This window comes from Diceros bicornis, chromosome 37 (genome assembly GCF_020826845.1).
Source record: "Diceros bicornis minor isolate mBicDic1 chromosome 37, mDicBic1.mat.cur, whole genome shotgun sequence".
Lineage (NCBI taxonomy): Eukaryota > Metazoa > Chordata > Mammalia > Perissodactyla > Rhinocerotidae > Diceros > Diceros bicornis.
The window spans coordinates 12,325,814-12,338,543 of NC_080776.1; the positions used below are offsets into that span (position 1 = coordinate 12,325,814).

The 12,730-nt window shown below is 44.6% G+C and overlaps 1 protein-coding gene across 1 annotated transcript in view; it reads left to right on the forward strand.

Annotated features, from left to right (window-relative positions):
• SGPP2 (sphingosine-1-phosphate phosphatase 2) overlaps positions 1-12,730 on the forward strand; it is a 127,202-nt gene that overhangs the window by 21,313 nt on the left and 93,159 nt on the right. The window lies entirely within an intron of this gene.

A 12,730-nucleotide genomic window follows, 5' to 3' on the forward strand; every position in this document is an offset into this window, starting at 1 on the left:
CTGAGGAAGATTGGCCCTAAGTTAACATCTGTTGCCAATCTTCCTCTTTTTGCTTGAGGAAGATTCACTCTAAGCTAACATCCATGCCAGTCTTCCTCTATGTTTTTATATGTGGGACTCCACCACAGCATGGCCGCCGACAAGTGGTGTATGTCCACACCCGGGAACCGAACCTGGGCTGCTGAAGCGGAATGTGCCAAACTTAACCATTAGGCCACAGGCCAGCCCCTGTACTAGTGTATTTGTAAAACAATCTTCCTCCAACTCCCCCCACCCATCCTTTTAGGCTTTGTTGGATGATGGTTTTCATAAGCACAGAAAAACACTGGACAATTTAATTGTGCAGTCCATTTTCATGTGGCCATGAATACTGGATACCAGTATCATAAAATTTGCTTGATTATTTAAATATCCTTCAACATATAAAATATCCAGTTCCTAAGGTGTTAACTAAATGAGTTTCTCTTGGCTAAAAATCCAAAATGTTTTTAAAAAAAGTATTTCTTTTTGCAGTGTGTTTCTGTGCTGATATTTGAACTCTGAAATGTCTAGCAGTTTATGAATCCACTATAATATATTGGACTAACACTGGAAAGATTTGACTCAGGGGACCCTTATCTTCCTCCCTCCTCACAGGTGCTGGTTTGTAGTGCTCAGTAGTCCAAAGATTCCGACCACTAGTACAGGAAGAATCAGCAGATCAGTCCTAGTGGGGCCTGAGTGAACAAACGTGAAATCACAGTGACCAAATAATGAATCATGGTATTGTGTCAAGGAACGCCTCGGAAGGAACTGGCACATTTGCATGCAGTGACCTTTATAAAACACCCACACTTAAGAGGAAAATGACATTTTCTAGTAGTTTTCCCCTAAAAATTGTCACAAGAGTAAAATTGAAAATATATCACCAGAATGGTGATTGTCTTGTGAAGCAGAGGTACTGCATCATGAGACGAAATAAACCTGGCTTTGCTCTGAATTATTTTCTTTTGAGTGTCCACTTATTTTATTACCCAAGGAAAGGACTAATGAGTCAGCATGAAGAGAAGGAGCCCCAGGGATGTTCTTTCCTTTTGTTCCTTCTGCCATTTCTCCTTCCTAGTACTTCCTCAGCAGATCTGTGTTGTGCCAGGAGCAGGTATCACTGTAGTTTGTTTTCCGGTTTTTATATTTTTGTAGCCATTGGTTTTGGTGTTGCTGACTTAGGTGCTGTGCTACAAGGATGTTGGTTGTGGGGAGCCCCTGATGGCCGCACATGCCCCTGGGAGAAGGGCTGTATGTTGTGTGTCTGTGCTGCGCTTTGTGAGGAGGCGGTGTGATGAATGGGCTAAGACGGTGCCTCGCTTCCTACGCTTCCAAACCGCGTCACCTTGGGCATATCATGTAACCTCCCCCGCCTCGGTTTCCCCATCTGTGAAATAGTCACATACACCTCCTAGAGCTCTGAGATGTAAAGACATTCATCAGTGGGAGTGCTGAGGGCATTGTGCCTGGCATCAAGGAAGCCCACAAATGCTAACTATTTTCACCATCGTTTCCACCCTCCCACCACCACCAACGCCACCGCACCTGTTACTACTGCTAGGAACACCCTTACTGCTATTTATTTATTTATTTGTGAGGAAGGCTGGCTCTGAGCTAACATCCATTGCCAATCCTCCTCTTTCTGCTGAGCTAACGGTCTGTGCCCATCTTCCTCTATTTTGTATGTGGGATGCCACCACAGCATGGCTTGATGAGCAGTGCATCAGTCCGCGCCCGGGATCCGAACCTGTGGACTCCAGGCCACCAAAGCAGAACGCACGAACTTAACCACTACACCACGGTGCCAGCCCCTCTACTGCTATTTTTACCCAACAGGCCTTTTCTGGAATGAATTTCATCTCTTATAGTGGCGCATGGGTGGTGGGGGAGGGGGTATTGGACCCTATGTGTAGCGCAGATCTATTTTCTATGCCACTTCAGAATGGCTTCTACCCTAAAATGTGGATCAATCCTGTGCTTTCAGTTATTACATTGAAGCATATTAAATTTTGCATTCCTTCCTTCTGATAGTTTGTGGCACACAATCATTTGCCATAAAAATACTTTCCCAGGTCCTGCTTCCCTCATATGAACTTAGTGAGTTATGGAAAGCGTATTTTAGAGTGTTTCTAAATATTAATGTTTAATTAATATTTTGTCTAATATTAATGTCTGAGCTAACACTATTAATGTTCAGCCAATATATAACAAGCACCTAATGATGTGCCAGACGCCGGAGCACTCAGCAATGGATATGCCTGCTGCCACATGCTTTTTTTTTTTCTTTTGCTGAAGAAGATTGGCCCTGAGCTAACATCTGTTCCAGTCTTCCTCTATTATGTATGTAGGTCACTGCCACAGCATGGCTTGATGAGTGGTATAGGTCCGCGCCTGGGATCTGAACCCATGAACCCTGGGCTGCTGAAGTGGAGGACACCAAACTTATGTGCTATACCACCAGGCCATCCCCCCATGCTCTTGAAGAGTTCTCAGTCTATCAGGGGAGAAGATAAGCAGGTGAACATAACATAGGAGAGACAGGGACAAATTCTCAAAGATCATCAAGGTCCAATTGAACAAAATCTTCCTTTCTCAGATTCCCTCATTCCCCATAAGAAAACTCTCAGTGAACATTTTGAAAGAAGTTGCTTCTAAGATTTCTGATGGAACCCTTAAGAGAGTTTGAAACTTACCCAGTATAGAATTAGGACAGCTGACATTCTCAGATTTTAGAAAACAATAAATGTGGACATCACATGGAAAAAAATCCTTGGAGATTTTTTTTTATTATAGCATATGACATATAGATTTCATGCTTAAGACTAGAGTATTATAAGTTCAGAGAATTTAAAAATGGGAAAAGAAATCGTGCGCATGAATAATAAGATAAAGCTTCCAGCATGTGGCTATCAAGACCTCAATATCTGACCAAACCCCCGACCCAGGAGATCATTAACTATTCAGTGACCAGGAAAAGGAGGGCCCTCTATTCCCTTGACTGTGTGTGGAGTTATGAGAATGAGGCCGCCCCCATAGGGCCCCACATGGGTAATGGTCATCCCATGTTGGGTCAAGATGGTGACTAACTGCTGCTACTGGGACCTGGCCTTGCCTGGGGGCGTGGCCCTCCTTTAACCTCAGAGCAGGAGTCACAGATCAGGGCCTGGTAGACCAAATGTTGGCCACACACATGCTTTGTCCACATGTGGTTTTGCTAGTGAGACCTGTCTAGATTTTTCTAGCTTCTATTTTTTAAGATAACGGGGGCTGTAGCAGCACCAGCTTGCATTCCCACACAACCATAAGAGATTGGTTTTCAGTTGCAGCTGCCTCCTTGAGGTCCCCACCAGCCCCTCTTTTCTCACACCTGCAATCGCTTTGCTGACTTACGTCACTTGCTGGACTCCTGTAGGCGTTTGTATTTGTCACTCCGGGTCTAGGAAATTCCAGAGAAAAGAAGAGCCAGGGTTCCCAGAGTAGAAACCTTCAGGACACCTTCAGAGATGGTAGGAGCTCCTTCTCTTGGGTGCTGCCCTGGGGACCAGGATGCCCCTGTCTGGTGCTCTTTGATGTTTGTAGGTGGTGATCCCCCGGGGAGAGACTCTGAATCTCTTTGGAGTGATTAGGCCATACGAGCCACTGCTGTTGGTGGAAAAGTCTGTGTGGAAAAAGTGTGTGTGGAAAAGGCTGATGACCGCTGGTTAGAAGGATTCTTGAGGGGGCTGGCCTAGTGGCTCAAGCTGTTAAGTGCACGCACTCCGCTTCAGCGGCCCAGGGTTCTGGGGTTCAGATCCCGGGCGCACACTGACGCCCTGCTTTGTCACACCATGCTGTGGCGGCGTCCCATATAAAGTAGAGGAAGATGGGCACAGCTGTTAGCTCAGGGCCAGTCTTCCTCAGCAGAAAAAAAAAGAGAAGGATCCTTGAACTTTGCCCTTTTTGAATCCTCCCAACACCCCCTTCCTGCCTCATCCATGCACCAGCCCAGGAGCTTCATTCTTGACTAGGCTTGAGAGAAAGGATATGGTGGGTTTTGAAGAATGTAAAGGATTTGGATTGTTGGAGGAGATGGAGAGAACATTCTAGAAGGAGGGAACCACGAAGTAAAGGACTAGTGGTGCGAATGAATGTGCCATATGGAAGGAACATTTAGGAAAGCAGACTAACAAAAGCCGAGGAAAAAGTGGAAATAAAGTTGGTTAGTTGGCTGCTCAATCTGTTCTTGAATGCCAGGCTGAGGATTTGAGGGGTTAATCCTAGAGAGCTAGCCATTGTTCATTTTATACAGGTGGATGACATGAAGAATGCAGAGAACAAGAGAGGTTCATCTAGGCACTGAGTACAGTGTAGGTTGAAATGCTGAAGGTTAAGAAGTAGGGGAGCCAGTGGAAGCAGTGACTGAAGTTTTTCCTGGATTCAGGTAATGACAGGAGAATGGAGAGAAAGGGGTGACTCAGAGACACACCAAAAGCAAACACACAAAACTTTTTTTTTCCTTATTACATGAGCATTATGTGTCTACTATAGAAACTATAAATAACCAAAGTTTAAAATGAAACCGTCAATCTCAGACCATCCAGAGATATTCACCGTCACTATTGTGGGGTGTGGCTTTCTAGACACCTTTTCTATGCATATGGTATATACATCTTTAGCAAAAAATACTGTTTTCCAACCTGATTTTCCAATTATCTTGAGCTTTGTCCCACATCAACAAATATTCATTGACAATATTTTAATGACTACATAATATTCCATTTTCTATCTGTTATTTCTCCTGATTTATTTTTGCCAGTTAATTAAGATCATTTCCGTTTTTTCTGCTAATGTAAACACTATAGTGAATATCTGTGTGCATATCCTTATTGATTTGATTAAGACGTTTTGAATCGATTGGCAAGATTTCAAGATGGGTGCCTTCTTTGTCTCTCGTATCCAAAAATAACTCAGCATTTTGATCCTAAAGAATTTGGAGCATAATGATTATATTGACATAAATGAGAAAATATGGAAAAAGGAAGAATTATAGTTGTGAAGGAAGACACAGTAGATCAATTAAGAATTTTTTGCTATAGGTAACAGTAAACCTTGTTAATCGTTGCTTGAAATTTTTATTTTTCTCGTATAACAAGAGGTCCAGAATTGGCGAGTGCTATTTGTTCAGCTGCTCCACAATATCATCAAGGACTCATACTGCCTCTATCTTTCTGATCCTCCATCCTTGTTGGCTTGTTGTCTCATGATGCTAAGATGGCTGCTGTTGCTCCTAGCATCATAGCCATGTTCAAGTTAGGAAGAAGGTGGAAGTAATGACAGCTGCCTCTATCCTTTTTACCAAGAAAACAAAAACTTATCCAGCAGCTCCTCCCCACCTCCTTACTTCTCACCCCTGGACTGGGTCACAGGGCCACTCCTAATTGCAAAGGAGGCTGGGAAAGGAGGAAGTAGAATTGTCCAGATTGACTCGCCCTATTGCCCGAGGTTCAGTCTGAGTTTGGATTCTGCTAACAAGCCAAAAGTGGGCAGGTGGTATCTAGTGAGCGATTCATGATGTCTCTGATGCTATGCTTTGAAAAACTGAATTATTAGGAGACTCAGGAGGTATTGCTCTGGGCAGCGAGGAATGCTGGTATCCAGGCCAACGCTGCACAATAGAAGAGAAGATCAGAATGATCATTGCATAACCATAGAGGGAGCCAAGGTTGACAAATCAGACACATAAGACAAAGTTAAATAACAGGTTATTCAGTTTGAAGGTGAAAACTCTATGAGCAGTGGGAAGAAATAATCTTTATGACATTTTATGTAGGTGGTTTCGTTTAATCCTCCTAATGATGACTTAGTCCTTCTCCAGATTCTAATGAGTGCTTCCCACGTGCCCAGCTGTGCACTGGGGATACAGTGGGAATAAAGCAGACCAAGCCCCTTCATTATTGAGCTTACAGGCGAGTAAAGGAGACAAAATACCAACCAGAGAAGCAAATACTCTCAGGTAGAAATAAGTGCAGTAAGGAGACATACAGTTGGAAAAGGGGATGGAGAGTGGGGGAGAGATGTGCCTCTAGCACCACCAGGAAGCCCCTTCTGTCGTCACCACTGGACTGCTGAGGACACTGAGGTAGGCAGGCTGGCATCCAAAGTGACCAGGTGGTATTTGGCGGAACCTGGCCTCTGAGCCAGGTCGGGCTCTGGAGCACATACTTGGGCACAGTCATCCAGCTGGGAATCGGGGGACCACGGAGGACTCTGTATGTGAGACGAATTCAATCTCAGTGGCCTCACATTTCTCTCAATTCGACCTTTGCGTTACAGCAGGAGCATAGCACCTGATTTTTGCCCTGACTTCTTGGTGTCAACACAACATAACCAATAACCATTCTATAGGTAAGAGAGAGAGGTGAGTTTTACTTGAGCCAGTGAGGATTATAACCCAGGAAGGCCTTTTCCAGAAAGGAAGAAAGCCTTCCAGAGAAGCATGGTTTTCAGTACAGTCTTATGTCTTTTTAGAACAAAGAACATACCTTAAACACGCCCAGGATACATATTCATCCAAGTTTCAAAGAGGTATTCAGTTGCAGTTTAAGCAAGTCAACATGACCCTGCTGTCGGGAAAGGGACTAATATGGGCGGTACCAGTAGGGCGGAGAAGGGGAAGTATGCACTCTTATCTTGAGAGTGCATTCTTTAATGGTTAAGCAGAGGTACAATGTATGTTTGATAGGCCATAAGTCAAGCTTTTTAGTTCAAGCTGAATCTCTTTTGAACCCAAATAGTAACTCCATATAGCTCAATATGTGAGAATGTCTTGTCACTGGTCTCCGCTGGCCAGGCGTGGTTGTTGAAACAAAGGGACCATGTTCCGTGCCGTGAGCCAGTTCCAGGTTTCTGTGCAGACTGGAGGGATGGTTGAGGGATCGCAGGCTCTAGACTCCAGCTGCTGGGGTTTGTTCACTTATTCTCTTACTCATTGGCATATCAACTTGGGCAGGTTAGCCTCTGTGCGGCTGAATTTCCTCACCTGCAAAGCAGGACTAATCCTAATTCCTACTTTAGTGCCTTGTTGGGAAGAGCATCTGAGATCATACAGATAGTGGGAACACAGCAAACTTGATAAACGCTCGCTGCGTGCATTGTTTCTCTTGGTGGCTTTTAGAGAATCTTTGCATCCTTTCATGTTATGCTCATGTTGACACAAAATCACCAATAACCACTCTATAGGTATGAGAAATAACGTGAGTTTACTTGAGCCAGAGTGAGGATTATAACCCGGGAAGGCCTTAGAAAGCATTCCAGAGAAGCATGGTTTTCAGTACAGCCTTATATCTTTTTAGAACAAAGAACATACGTTAAACACGCCCACGATACATTTCATCAAAGTTTCAAAGAGGTATTTAGCTGCAAATTAGCAGGTCAACGTGACCCTGATGTTGGGAAAGGGACTAACCTGGGTGGCTGTTACCAGCAGGGCGTAGGAGGGGAAGTATGCATTCTTATCTTAAGACTTCATTCTTTACTTTAATGGTTAAGCAGATGTACAATGTATGTTTGATAGGCCATAAGTCAGGCTTCTTTAGTTCAAGCCGAATCAGTTTTGAACCTGAATAGTTACCCCATATGCCTCAATATGTGAGAATCTCTTGTCACTCACATTGCAGAGCTAGCCTCAGAGAAAAACACTTTTTTTCCACGCAGAAGCCTCACATTCACAAGTTTATAAATTGTGAACAGCCTGGTGGCATGGTGAGGGATCATGTTCCCCTGATGGCACATTTCTGAAGCACAGCATGCTCAAAATTTTATCTTCCCATTTGACATGCTTTTGCAGACGGCACAATATGGAACTGGTCAGACTCCTAATTAGGACAGTGGTCCAGAGCCAGCATCCAATCATGCAGTTGACAAAGGACTTGGTACGGAGATCGGTGACCAGCTGTTCCCCATCTCCAGTGAGCAGAGAGTAAGAGGAAATGGGTTTAAGCTGCGTGAAGGATTTGGGTTATTTACGGCAGAATTTCCTGACAGTGAGGGTTGCTGAACATTAGGACTGGATTACAGAGAGAGGTTGCAGAATTCCTGTCTGTGGAGATTTTGCAAACATTTCTTGTTTGTGCGATTACTACAGAGGCTGCCTTCCAACTGCACGCTCTGTCTTGTCTCTTTCCCTTTCCACGAATGTGGTGCCTGCAACCAAATGAACCTTCTGGAAGACAAGGGAGGAGGAGGCTGGTCTGTGGAGAAAGGAAGAAGGCTCCTGGTTTCCACGCCCAGCTTTCTGACACTTGGATGACATACTTTGGCATTCTGAGTGAGGTCGCACAAACACAAACTGGTTTAGTTGACCTTGGACTAAAAAGCCCGCCTGGGCCAGGGGAAAAGCAGAGATGGTTAGGTTTAGGACAGAAGAACGTGGAGAACACATGCCCCGTCCTGAAGAAGGCGGCCCCTTACCAGAATCAGCCAATTCTCGTCATAAGGGCTGTGGGGACTCACACTGTTGCTAGACTTCGATTCTCAAAACAAGTGTGAAATCTAGGGAGTTTGGAAATTCTGGCAACTAATTTTTTTTTAATTGATATCATAATAATTTATAACATTGTGAAATTTTAGTTGTACACTATTGTTTGTCAGTCACCATATAAATGTGCCCCTTCACCCCTTGTGCCCACTCCCCACCCCGCTTCCCCTTGGTAACACCAAACTGTTCTCTCTGTCCGTGTGTTAGTTTACCTTCCACATATGAGTGAAATCATGCGGTGTTTGTCTTTCTCTCTCTGGCTTATTTTGCTTAACATAATACCCTCCAGGTCCATCCCTGTTGTTGCAAATGGGACGATTTTTCTTTTTATGGCTGAGTAGTATTCCATTGTATATGTATACCACATCTTCTTTATCTATTCATCAGTAGAGGGACACTTGGGTTCTGGCAACTAATTTTGAAAAGGCCAATTATGCATGGGCCAAAGTGAGCGCATCTCTGTGGGTCAGAACTCAGAGTGCAGGGTGCTCTTCTTTGACCTCTATTCTGCCAACTCATGTTGGCCCTGTCAGCAAGGAGGAGGATGACATCTCTCCAAGTTCAAACACAGACTTGGGGCAGCAGAATTCCTCTTTTAAAATGAGAACCTCTGTATCCATGGGTTGAACCATATGGAATTGCTATTTTGCAGATCAAAAATTATCAAATATTGTCAATTTCATATGGTTCAATCAAAGAGTAATCATTCACCACTTCAGAAAAATGATATTAAATATAAACTGTGTTCTCTCCTGCAGCGTCAAAACTTTCTGTCTGCTCTGAGATTAGGAGAGCATTCACTTACTGCTCCAGAGCCCCATCTTATTTCCTAGCAAACCATGCTTGGCAGATGGAGATTTGCGCTAGGCAGTATAGAGAGCCTGCCCATCCCAGGACTAATGGCTTTGACATCGTTCAAGCTCTCTTAGCCACTGTATAGGCGTTTGTGGAAACGTCTCAGAGATCATCCTTCTCTTTTCTCTTTCCATCTTCCATACGGTTACAGGCTGCCATTTGCCACAAACATCATTAGTGTGAAATTAACTGGGTGTAGCTGAGGATGAAACGATTGTTATCCACAAGCAGATGAATAGATTCCCTCTCCAAAGCAGGAAGAGATCAGTTTCAGCCAGGATCCATGATGATTCAGGTGGAAATCAAATCGCTTACTGATGGTGCCGTTCTCTTAAACAAAAGGTGTACAGGGGGCGACGTGGCTGGCAGACCTTCTCACAGGAACCAAGTGGTCATGTCTCTGTGATGTCATGTGTCCCCTGCCACCCCCAGCCTGACTCCTGGGCAGTGGAGGTGGGAGGGGGGAGATGTGCCAAGCCTCGGTCATGTTAGAGGAGAAAGACAGACATGAGAAGAACCTTACTATTCTCTCTGGCCTTCCCATGTGTCCTAGAACTCAAGCTCTGATGGAAATATTTCTCTAGTCAGTTCTGAGCACTCTCTGACAAATAGGGTGACACATTTGTCCCTTTTTTTTTTTAACCATTTAAGGTTTACTCTTAATTGATTTATAAATATCAACCTCTTTGCATATAACATAGAAAATGTATTTTGACCAAATGCATAATGCATTCTCGTTCTCTTAATTGGAATTCCACCCCAGCTGCCTCCAATTTCTTCACTTTTAGTAAGAAGTAGCAAATGAATAAAAACCATACTAAAGAGAAGAAAGGGGGAAAAAAAGCTGGAATCAGAGACCTAACAAACGAAACTCCCCACTAAAACAGCTTTCCAGAAGCAATTTGCAGAGTACCTATGAAATCAGTCATTGGGAGGAAGTTTTGAAGGAAGAAAGGTGTCTGATAAGATGATTAGCGTATTTTCTACATGTGACCTAAAAAAAAATGTATAATCTATTCCTCATCCCATTGACGGTGATTACTTTGAAAGTCATATTAATATTTAGGAAACACCTGTGACCATGCATGGCATTATCCAGCTGCCTCTTTATCTAGTCTAATAAGGGTGTAAAAAATTATTTTGATGTGCTTGAAGAGCCTAAACCCTGAGTTATCAGTGGCTGGCTTGGGGATTGCAGAGCAGACGTCTGAGGAGCTGATGTGCTGAGCCCTGGGCTGTCCCGAGAACCGCGGCCACCTCGAGAGACCGTTGTCCCTCCTTCTCTTATCTGGAAGTAAAGAATCCAGAGCTCGCTGTGCTTTTCCATTGACTGAGGTCTCTTCACAGCTTCGCGCCTGCTTTTTGATGGATGGCATTACAGGCGCACTAAAAGGAAAAGAATATAAACATCAAACTCTTTTAAATGAATGAAAGGAAGGAAGGGAAGGAGAAGAATGATGATACGTAGATTTAAAGATATATTCTCATGTGCACTGAGCCCGGTGGCAGGGATGCGTGGAAACTGATTGCCTCGTGGTAGTTATTCAGTGCCTGATGGGGTAGAACGGCCCCCATTCTCATCATCACCACCAGCTTACATTCGCTCAGCACTTTGTGTGCCAGGCACCATTCTAAATGCTTCGCGTACATTGATGCATTTAATTTTCACAACTCTGCAAGGTAGATATTCTATTTTCTGTAGTTGAGGAAACAGGCAGAGAACCAGGGCCACCCAGCTAGTGGATGGCACAGCAAGGATTGAACCCCAAGTTCTTAACCACGGTGCTGTCCTACCTCTTTTGATGAGGGCACCAGAGGCCATTTGGTTATTTCTGAAAGAGTGCCTGCATTATGTAACCATTCTCTTTTAATACTACCACTTAATTTTCCTCTGTACTAAGGAGGTCTCTTTGGAACCTCCAGAAATGAGACCTCTTCTACTTTCTACGTGGCTTTTTTTGCCAACGCAAATCAGGACGTTTTCTCTTTCACCTACCAATAGTCTAAAGATAAAGAGAGAGGAACCTGGTGGTTTCTGTCTTTCTAACAGAGGTAAGGGAAAATGACCCCAGGTAGCCCTCGGTGGATTTTGTTTCTGTCGCTGATGTCCAGTGTTTTATGTCTTTCTCTTGGGGTTAGACGCCGGAGAAAAGCAGCCAAGGAGAAGTGGGCTATAGCTCTCTGCCCAGGTGGAAACCTTGAACTAAGAGAACTTGGGAGAGGAAGGAGGGAGTTCAGGGCTAACAGGATTGTTTGGTGACAAACTTTGGAGTGGCCTCTTGTGAAAGGTCTGCCCAGCCCATGTGCCAGAACAGATTTCTCCTCATGTGCACCATGAAGTTTGCACAGGTATGATGACGTGCAGGAGCTGAAGCACATGTAGATTTGCTCCTGGATAGTGGAGCTTCTTAGACTTGACAACCAGGCTTTTAGCTTAACTGGCTAGAAACTCAGTCTGAGCCTCAGTTACTTCCTCTGAAAATGAGGTGATTGGACTAAACAGTGGAGCTTTTAAAAAATAGACCGATTTGGGCCTCCCTCCAGACCTAGTAAATCAGACTCTAGGAGTGGGGTCGACAGCTCCCTGGGTCATTACGAGTTTCCGGATGGTTCTAAGGCCCCTGCTATCCAGAGTGTGTGTTGACGGCGGCTCACTCTTTGTTTCTCTGTCCGTTCATCCAATAAGTGTTTATTGGATGCTTGCTGTGTGGTGGGCAGAACAATGGCCACTGTGCTGGATGCCAGAGATTCTGCAGGAGGGCAGTGGTCAAGCTCCCTGCCTTGCAGGAGCTTGCAGTGTAGAGAAGCAAAAGGGTACAAGAGTAAGAGATTGTCAAGTGGGATGCAAGCTATGGAGAAGCTAGAACAGGGTGGTGCAGTGGGGCCATGGAGAATGTGGCCAGAGAAAGCAGCTCTGAAGAAACTTTGAGGGGCTGGCATCTCAGAGATGAGAAGGAGCCAGCCAGGCAGAGACATGCTCAGTACAAACGCCAGGAGGCTGGAACATGCTCAAGGAATGAGTATTAAAAGAAAGCCATGGGCCAGCCCCAGTGGCCTAGCAGTTAAGTTTGACGTGCTCTGCTTCAGCAGCCCGGGTTTGGTTCCTGGGTGTGGACCTACACCACTCGTCTGTCAGTGGCCATGCTGTGGCAGCAGCTCACATACAAAAAGAGCAAGATGGGCGCTGTGGATGTTAGCTCAGAGCGAATCTTCCTCAGCAAAAAAAAAAAAAAAAAAAAGGAAGGCCAGGGTGGCTGGAGCATGAAAAGGAGGTGGGCAGAGAGGTAGGAAAGATGAACAGTGGTCAGATCGCAGGCCCCTGACCATGGACATCAT